At 37.9% G+C, this 10,544-nt stretch overlaps 1 pseudogene; it reads right to left on the reverse strand.

Annotated features, from left to right (window-relative positions):
• Nucleotides 1-9,269: 9,269 nt before the first annotated feature.
• LOC122900255 lies at nucleotides 9,270-10,234 on the reverse strand (annotated as a pseudogene).
• Nucleotides 10,235-10,544: the final 310 nt, after the last annotated feature.

Here is a 10,544-nt window from a genome sequence, read left to right on the forward strand (position 1 = left end):
CATGTTGCATCACCACTCCCTCATATCAGGGAGATCATATGATAGTTGTCTTTCTCCGCTTGACTTATTTCGCTAAGCATGATACGCTCTAGTTCCATCCATGTTGTCGCAAATGGCAAGATTTCGTTTCTTTTGATGGCTGCATAGTATTCCATTGTGTATATATACCAAATCTTCATTATCCATTCATCTGTTGATGGACATCTAGGTTCTTTCCATAGTTTGGCTATTGTGGACATTGCTGCTATAAACATTCGGGTGCACGTGCCCCTTTGGATCACTACGTTTGTATCTTTAGGGTAAATTCCCAGTAGTGCAATTGCTGGGTCATAGGGCAGTTCTATTTTCAACATTTTGAGGAATCTCCATGCTGTTTTCCAGAGTGGTTGCACCAGCTTGCATTCCCACCAACAGTGTAGGAGGGTTCCCCTTTCTCCGCATCCTCGCCAGCATCTGTCATTTCCTGACTTGTTGATTTTAGCCATTCTGACTGGTGTGAGGTGATATCTCATTGTGGTTTTGATTTGTATTTCCCTGATGCCGAGTGATATGGAGCACTTTTTCATGTGTCTGTTGGCCATCTGGATGTCTTCTTGGCAGAAACGTCTGTTCATGTCCTCTGCCCATTTCTTGATTGGATTATTTGTTCTACAGTTAACAAAATCAAAAGACAACTGACAGAATGGGAGAAGATATTTGCAAACGACATATCAGATAAAGGACTAGTGTCCAAAATCTATAAAGAACTTAACAAACTCAACACCCAAAGAACAATTTTAAATTATTATCTGCAATGAGATTTATGAAATGATGCACTAATTCAATACCTGTGTATAAATATATGGGCAGAAAAACAAGTTTTCTCTTTTTTGAAAAAAATCTATAGAAATATGATCATATGGACATATGAAAATGTATCTTGGTTATAAACTTTCATCTATGCTGTCAGGAAGCAAGAATGCCTTGTCTCCTTCTTGGGGAGCAAGAACTCCTATCCCTTTCTAGATCCTTCTAGCTAAATTAAGGATCAAAATGACACGAGACAGATTAACAGGAGAAAATCAAATTTAATAGGTGTATATATGGGGAATCCACATAGACATGGAAATTCCAAAGACAGGCAAAATGAGGTATATATGTCATTCTAAACCAAGGACAGGGGATAAAGGTCTGGGACTTCAGGGGAAAGGAGTGCGCTTCATAGTACAGTAAGAACAGTAGATGTTTGGTAATTAGATGCTCCCATCCTGACATGCAGATGGGTCACTCAGATAACATTTATCTCTGAGAAACAATTCTTATTCTGGGAATTACCCCCAATTTAGATTCTTCTATGTAGATAAGAGAGGGGCAGAATTTTTTCTTGAACCCTATGGTCTCAAGTGCCTTCTTGAAGCTCAAAATAATCTACATGCTAAAGTGGCACATTCTTAGGGTCCTGACCTGAATACCTTCAATGCTACCATTTATTATTATTACTATAGGAAAATTCATAAAGCAACAAGTAAGCATATATTATCTATTTTTAAAATACCTGCCAAATTGTGGTTTTTGTTGCCACTTTGCCAAATTTGATTATCAGTTTGTTGTGTGAATTTGTGGAGGCTTATCTGGGGAAAAATCAGCAACAAAATATCAAAAGTAGCATGGCAGCAAGTAATGTTCATAAAATGTCTGATATGCTGAAGTTAATTAAGTAAAATAATAGGCCAAGAGCCTTAGACAGACTATACACAATAATAAATGATTCCAATATTAATAGTATAACTGAAGTTCAGAATAAGCCAAGATAACTGTAGGTTTGAAAATTGTCAAAGCATTAAATTGAAGTTCCTTGACGGAAGTTTGATAATTCAAAGAGCGAATGTTTATTTGGGGATGGTGGGCAGAGTTTTATAGGCCACAAAACCTCATAAGTCTAAATGGAGAATTGGATGTCTGTATCTATTTGTAGGAAGACGTAGAACATTTTTGACTATCATAGAAAATTCCTATGAAGTTAAGTTGTGGGTATTGTATACCACTACAATTTCATTATTTCAGCCTTTTTGGGGAAACCTTCAAAATGAGTATTAATGTGACAACAGAAATAGATAGAAAGCTGGAGAACATGGATGTACAAACTAGTACATAATGCCAAACAAATTTTAGTTTTTATTCTAGAACTTCCCCACCTTAATTCTTATTGACCTGCTTAGTATTTTATTAATTTGTTACTTGTCTGAGTTCCCTTAATACTGTGTTACCAATCTTACCATTTTTGGTGTTACTTTCATGCCCATTCTTAATTTCAAAATTCAATGGAAACTCATTGGTGTCATAGTTGTGGATTAAAGAGGGGGGCGGGGAAGATGACCGAAAAGCATGGTGGAAAGAGCGGCATAAAAGAAGACAAAATACCCAGGTTTAATTAAGTTCCGGGTTTGCCTTTTCCTACCAATGGTGTCAGAAAATTTACTTCACATCTTTGAGCTTCCTTTTGCTTCTTTGTAAAATGGATTTGCATCACTGATTTTCAAGCGGTTATTAAGAATACCTACATTTAAAAAGAAATACTTCCAAGACAAATCCTTAGACAGGGTGGCCTTCTAAGGAGATTGTGGATGCAGTTTCCTCCTTCGCATTTTCAATGGCTCCAACTTGAAGAAGCAGCATTTTAATATATCAAGGTCCTGCAAGTGCTGGTCAAGAAAAAGACAACTTAAAAATGATTGGGAAGCATTAATAGCATTTTTACTTGCCCTTGCCACCAGGCTCCCTGGTTTGCTGTTGGCTTGAAGCCCAGCCTACATTTCCAGGCTGTGATGCGCTCCCTGTATCCGCAAGGAACAAAGCAGGGCTTTTTATCAAAGAATTGTGTTTATATGCACCTGAACGATTCGGGCAAGGCACCGGTCTTTGTTTTGCCTAACTCAGAACACACTCAGGGTGCAGATGGTTCCTGGTTACTCTTTATTGCCTTTAAAGAATTTTTTTTTTAATTCATCATTTTTATTCAGGTTTTATAATTGTTTCTAATGGAATGGTTCATTTGACATAAGCTACTCCGTCATAGTCAGAAGCAGAAGGTTGCCATCTTCCAAACGTGGGATTTTATTTTATTTTATTTTTTAAGATTTTATTTATTTATGAGAGAGTGAGCACATGCGCATGAACAGAGAGGAGGCACAGAGGGAAAAGGAGAGGCAGGGACCATGATGTGGGACTGGATCCCCAGACTCTGGGAACATGACCTGAGCCCAAGGCCAACGCTTAAGCCACTGAGCCACCCAGCTGCCCCAAATGTGGGATTTTAAAATGAAAACATAATGTCAGGAGTTTCAAGATGCTATACTACAATGTCTATTTTGTATTTGAGTAAGTGTTAATGAAATATCCTTTTTCTCTTATTTTTCGCTAAACATATTTTTTAATGTATGACAAGTGGGGAGATCACTGGTTTTTGTTGTTGTTGTTGTTTTGAAACCTGGGAAATAATTTTTGAATGGTTGTAACAGACCAATCCTATGATAGCTACCTTTTGGTATTTCTATCAAAGACTACTCATATTTTATATGTCTAATAAATCACATATGTGTTATTCTTTGTTCAGTGTAATCAGGTCACTGTTTTAATTAGCATTATTAACAAAGTTTTTCTGACCCGATAAAGTTAAAATTGTGATCATACATTTGATAGAGAAATTATTTTAATCAGAGCTCATGATTCATATTAGTAGGTTCATGGCAGTTGTTTAAATTGACTAAATATATGACTAAAATAGATAGAGAAAAATACAATAAAGGAAGAAGAGGGACCACAGAACACACACAAAATTGTTTGCAGAAGAAATACTGTATATTACAAAATAGCCACCAGTATTAACATAACTTAACATGTATTGACTTTTCCAGAAATTCAGTGTTTCACATGCTTCATGTAATGTAATCTATATAACAAACTTAAATGTTAATTATTAGTAGTATAGATTTATAAATGAGGAAGAAATCTCAGAGATTAACAAATAATGCATGACAGAGTTGATATCTAAATATAATCCCCAGTGTCTTGGCTTTAAGACCATAGCAGGGGGTGGGGAGGTGGGGGGGCGCACCCAGGTGACTCGGTCATTAGACATCTGCCTTCAGCTCAGGTCATGATCCTGGGGTCCTAGGATGGAGCCCCACATAGGGCTGCCTGCTTGGTGGAGAGCCTGTTTCTCCCTCTCCCACTCCCCCTGCTTGTGTTCCCTCTCTCGCTGTGTCTCTCTCTGTAAAATAAATAAATAAAATCTTTTTAAAAAAAGATGTACCTGGGGCTCAGGACCAAGAGGCCCTGGCTCTGGGGGTTCCAGACAGACCAGATTAAGTCATTTGCCATTGACAAAATCCAAAGGCAGAGAAATGAGTGGCAGTGAAACAAGAAGGGAATTTATGTCAGTGAGGCAAACATCAGGAAGACATAGATGGGACTAGTGTCCCAAAGTCAGTCCCCCAAGGGCTGGTAAAACTTCTATGTTTACATAAGGAAATGTGTGACAAAAGTCAGTGGGTTTGTGCAGCTGGGCAATAAAATTCAGTTTGGTCATTGTCTTGGGGTCAATCAAGTGGGGTCTTGCTGGTGCCAGGGAAGTCCTTATTGCTGAGGGGTAGTTTTGGTTCCCCTCCCTGGATGCTTTGCCTGCTAGGTCTTTTGCCTGAAAGAAAAGCTGGAAAGAAGAACTTAATCATTTAGAAAGTACAGATTGAGGTAAACAATGGGTGCCATTAAGGGAAAAACTGGGTCCTCTTTCAAAGGCACTTTTTAAAAATTTCTTTTTTTGTTTTCTTCTTAATACTAAAATGAACACTTAACCTGCAACAACCTCCTGCAGAAGTAGCCAGAGAGTGGGTTTAAATGAACTGTAAGGTGTTTGATTAACATGTGAAAATCTCAGTCAATGATACTGGGTGGGATATTGTCTAAGAAAGGTAGGGCTGGACTCTAATTGCAACTGAGAGATTTTAAATACCATCCATTTATTTATTCATTAGTGTTTATCAAGTGTTCCTTGTTATGTAAGGCATGTGTTCTTAACCACTAAACTAAACAGTCCAGATTTAGGTACTCAAAGGGAATGTTTCCCAAACTTGCAGTATAGTCAGTAAAACTGGGGAGACGTGAGATCTTAAGGATTCGTAATTGTTCTCAATGAAAAATAATAGAATGATATTATTATTAATGAAAATTGAAGAATAGATCAAGTAGCATAGCATAGATTATATACAAGCTTATTTCACTTAGTAGGGTCATTGTGTGTGTGTGTGTGTGAGTTTATGTGTGTAAATTTTTGTTTATGCTTACACATACACACTCATATGTGTTTTCCCTTGTGTTTCTCAGACAAAAAGATTGAAAAGCCATTTTCTAAGGAACACCAAAAGATTATCTACTCAGAAACAAGAGTCTGCAAAATTTAACAATCTAGTACTGTATGTTACATTATAGAATATTTGGAAAATTAGTACCCTAGAGAGTAACCAGTGATCTGATATTGATATGGAAAATCTGTGCTCTAAGATGGCTGACCAAACCAGCAAGGGAATTCCAGTCCCTGTCTCAAAGCCCTTCTGGGTTCTCCTTTCCTACCCCGTTTCCAGAGCACGCCAAAAATACCAAGTATGCGGAAGTAGAAGGGTTTAAACTCCCCTCCCTGCTTGTGCTCAGGGCTCAAACCTTTGGAGAACAACTGAGCCCGCCAGTGTTAAATAAACCTCTGATCCTCCAAAGTCTCCCAGTGCTGCTTGGTTCTTCCGCCAGGATCCAGTCCAGGATTGGCAACAATATGATGAAATTTTCTGTATTGCAGTCTAAAAAAGGAATTTAATCATATTATTTCATTTGCCTTAATAATTTGGCTTCATAAATAAAGACCTTAAAAACCACTTCCTTGGGCACCTGGGTGGCCCAGTGGTGAAGTGACTTCCTTCGGCTCAGGTCATGATCCCAGGTCTTGGGATGGAGCCCCACATCAGGCTCCCTGCTCAGCGGGAAGCCTGCTTCTCCTTGTGTTCCCTCTCTGGCTGTCTCTCTTTCTGTCAAATAAATAAAATCTTTAAAACAACAATAACAACACTTCCTGGTTGTGTTTCTGTTTTTGTAATTACTAATAACAAATATTTGTTATTTTTTATGGAAACAATCCTAACCAATCATTCCTGCTTTCAGCCTCCTTCCAAGAAGCCACGGACAAGCTATTATAGATAGAAGGACTTAAAATAAATCTGTTTGTTTGATATCTTTATAAAAATCCTTATTTTTTTTTTTTAAGGAATCAATGAAAGAAAAATTTTACTCTATTCCAAAGCTTCTAATTCACATTACTTTTTTTCATATCAGTGATTTGGGATATTTGGGATTTCAGCCATTTCCAATTAAAATTCTTCTGGTGATTAAGGTTGACCTAAAAGCTTGATGGCTTGTGTATTTGTTTACAAGCTGGTAGCATTTCTCTAATGAGCTGTGAGTCTTGGGACAATAATGTATTTATTGAGACCACAGTCACATAGTCACATCATGAAAAGTATTTATTACATGCCATTTATGATGCTGTAAACTTTTTTCTTTTCTCTTTTTTTAGGTTTTAAAGTAGGAAATAGTTGTCTGCAGCAGAACTTTGAAGCACTATTGCTTTCCTGTAGGACACATGGGCTCTATTAAGTACATTATTTCATCTACATAAAAATATTTGACTTTAAAACAAATCTGTCCTGAGTCACAAACAACAGAATTCATGATATTCACAGGAAACCTTAGCAAAATAAATTACAATACAACATAGTTATGATACTAGACTCTTCAAAAAGGGTGGAAGTGAAACAGTGTGATCTGTTGGTCTGAAGAGAAATTGTTGAAAATAGTATTTCAGAAAAAAAAGACTTGGTAAAACATTTAGTAATACAGCTCTCTCACCAGAACATAGAAATTAAATAAATTTATATGTTTTTAAATAAACAGCTTTATATATATTTTTATATATTATATATAATGTATTTATATAAAATATTTAACATAACTGTCACATTAGTGGCTTAAGCAGTATATCTTAAAATAGTGCCTGAGCCTGGATTTCCTTGTCTTTGGAATGATTGTGAGATAGAGGAGCTGAAGGGACTCCATTTTAGAAAGATTCCATTTCCACTCTTTTTCATCTAGGTCCTATTTACTCATGTTCTCTATTTCAGCTTGCATCTGAGTAAAAACCAAAGAAGCCATGTTCCCACTCAAGGAGAAAGTAAGAAAGTTAATCACTCTCTGAGTTTTGTCTTGGGCCCCCAAACACCTGATAATATCTAAGAATAACAGGATCCCAAACATATTCTAGGACTTGTTCTAGGATTCTAGAATGAATCTGACATCAACACCCTCTAAATTTAGTGATTTATGGAATAATACCGATTGTTCATCTGAACCTCACCTTTAATCAGACCCTACCCCGGATTCCTGGAGAAACAGATATCCTAGACCCCTTTTCTTTTTCTTTCTTTTTTTTTTTAAAAAAAAATATTTTATTTATTTATTTGACAGAGAGAGATCTCAAGTAGATGGAGAGGCAGGCAGAGAGAGAGAGAGAGAGAGATAGAGGGTAGCAGGCTCCCTGCTGAGCAGAGAGCCCGATGCGGGACTCGATCCCAGAACCCTGAGATCATGACCTGAGCCGAAGGCAGCGGCTTAACCCACTGAGCCACCCAGGCGCCCCCTAGTCCCCTTTTCAGTATAAATTCCTAATGCCATGTGTGGGGGAGATTACATTATTCTTTCCTTTCCAAGTCTCCCAGAAACTGCCTGCTATTCTCTATCTGTCATTTACACTATTCAGTAAACTCTGCTTTCACTCTCTCTGGCTTCTGTTTGATTTCTGTTTTGGGAGAAGCCAAGGATCCTCTTGGTGGTCCTCAGGGACCCCACTCTGGGTCCTCAGAACCAGCCTGCCTACATCAACTGCATGCAGTTTTGCAGGCTACATATTTTACAAGGCATGTAGCTTAAGAGATGTAGGGGATGGGGTGATCTAGATGGCGCTGAAGCCATGATTCTCTTTGATAAAAAGATTTGCCTCTAGGCTGACAGAGTCCTTAAACAAACTTCTTTTTACTGGTCCATTTGTTCTTCTTTTCCTGATCCAGAAACAGTAGGTTTGAATGGAAAGGCATTACTCTTAGCATGATCACTTTTGCAGGAGGACTACAGAAAAGGTCTTAGGGTAGACTTATTATAAATCAAGTCAAAAAAATAATGATTATGCATATTATCAACATATAAAATATATTAAAATTTTTTTTTTACCAGCCAGTTTTTACTCAGCACATTTTGTCACTGTCAAACTATATGATTATATGTCTTATCTGATTAAGACAATCATAGTCTGGATATCACAAATGGTAATTGTTTCATTGGATTATAAATACTTACAAAATTTACATCTTATATTCCCTCTCAAAATGTAGATCTTCCCTATCTGTTACCTAGCAAACAAATTTCACATACAATAGATTTTTCTCCTAACTTTTCTGTATTGATGAAACAACCTGATCTTTACCTATGTAATTTATTTATACAGACATATTCCCAAATCTTTTTTCTTTTACCAATCAAATCTGCTATCATACCATTTGCTATTATGCATTCCTCCCTACGTAAGTCATTCCATCTATTGATTCATAGAACTTGCTTACTTTTGTCTCATGGGACTCGACAATCTATAAAACCTGAACAAACAACAGGTTGAAACATCCTTACACTATGCATTAGGGACAACTACAGATGGTATTGAGAGTCAGCGTGCACTCTTGGTTTACATGACTTATTTTGATGTGTTTGTTTATTGTTGATGTTTCTTGGAGAGAGAGAGAGAGAGAGAGAGAAAACACTGGAAAAGTAGAAAATACAACCAAAACTCATTTCTCTCCAACCAAAATTACAAATGCTGATTTTTGCCATTTACACTTTAACCTAATTTTTGTAAAACAAAAACATGGATATATTGAGTTCCATTTAATCAACTTTAAGGTGTTTGGCATTTTGAGTTTGTATTTTCCAGTTTTTTATCCATTTTCTTTTTCATTCAAGATATTTATTCAAACCCATCAGCTTGGTTCTATAACACTGTCATGTTTTAAAGCACAAGACAGTAATTATATATGAGAATATACACTGCTACATACAAATTAACTGATCAGAGCACAACTTTTCAGTGTTCAAGACAGAATGAGTTTCCCTGCAAAAACAGCACCTTTGTGATATTTTTAACTTTAGTATTCCTGTCTTTCTTCACCCTCTCCTTCAGCAGAATCCACACCATTTCATAATCCTTCTCAAGAGCAGCTTTGACCTCATAGGCCTCAGAACATTCTCCCTCCTCCATACCCTCACCCACCTATCATTGAACAAAGGCACACTTGGCATACATCATGTCAAACTTGTGGTCCAGGTGAACTCGGGCTTAGCAATGGCTGTGGTGTTGCTCAGCATGCACACAGCTCACCGTACTTTGGCCATGTCTCCACCAGGTAATTAATGCCAACTCTGAAGCCAGAGGGGCACCAGTCCACAAACTGGATGGTACACTTGGTCTTGATGGCAGCAAGGGCAACATTGTCATCATTGAGAACCATGTCGCCACAGTACAACAGGCAGGAAGGCATGTATTTACCATGGGGAGGGTTCACATTTCACCATCTGGTTGGCTGGCTCAAAGTATGCATTAGTGATCTCTGCTAAAGGAAGTTCTTCATGGGAGGCATTCTCAGCATAGATGACAGGGACATATATAGTCAGAGGGAAGTGGATCAGGGACGGGCACGAGGTTGGTCTGGAGTTCTGTCAGGTCAACATTCAGGGCTCCAAGGGAAGCAATGATGGAGGACAAAGTTTGACCTATCAACTTATTCAAGTTATTGTAAGTTGGGCATTCAATATTGAATTTTCTACTACAGATGTAATGCATGGCCAAATTGTCTACCATGAAGGCACAATCAGAGTGCTCCAGGATGGTGCTGGTGGTGAGGGTGGAGTTGTAGGGGTCAGCTACAGCTATGGAAACTTGGGGAGCTGAGTAAATGAAGAACTCGAGTTTGCACTTCTTGCCATGAACTATGGAGAGATGTTCCATCAGCAGGAAACTAGATCCCCCTCCAAAGCTGTGGAAAACCAAAAACCCTGAAGACTTTGTGCACTGGTCAGCAGCCAGTTTCCAGATTCAGTCCAAGACAAGGTCAATGAAATAAAATACCACTGCTCTGACTCCCATGACAATCATTTAAGTTTAGTCTCCATCTATGCCTAAGTAGTAAAGTCTAGTTTTGTCCATTTCTTAATTTTAATTTTATTTTTTAAAGATTTTATTTATTTATTTGATAGAGAGCAAAAGCAGAGGGAGAAGCAGGTGGAGGGAGAGGGAAAAGTAGGCTCCATGAGGAGCCTGATGTGGGGCTCTATCCCAGGACCCAGAGATCATGACCCAAACCAAAGGCAGCCACTTCACCGATTGAGCCCCTGGTTTTGTGCACTTTCTATATTTAAGATTT

Source organism: Neovison vison, chromosome 2 (genome assembly GCF_020171115.1).
Source record: "Neovison vison isolate M4711 chromosome 2, ASM_NN_V1, whole genome shotgun sequence".
NCBI lineage: Eukaryota > Metazoa > Chordata > Mammalia > Carnivora > Mustelidae > Neogale > Neogale vison.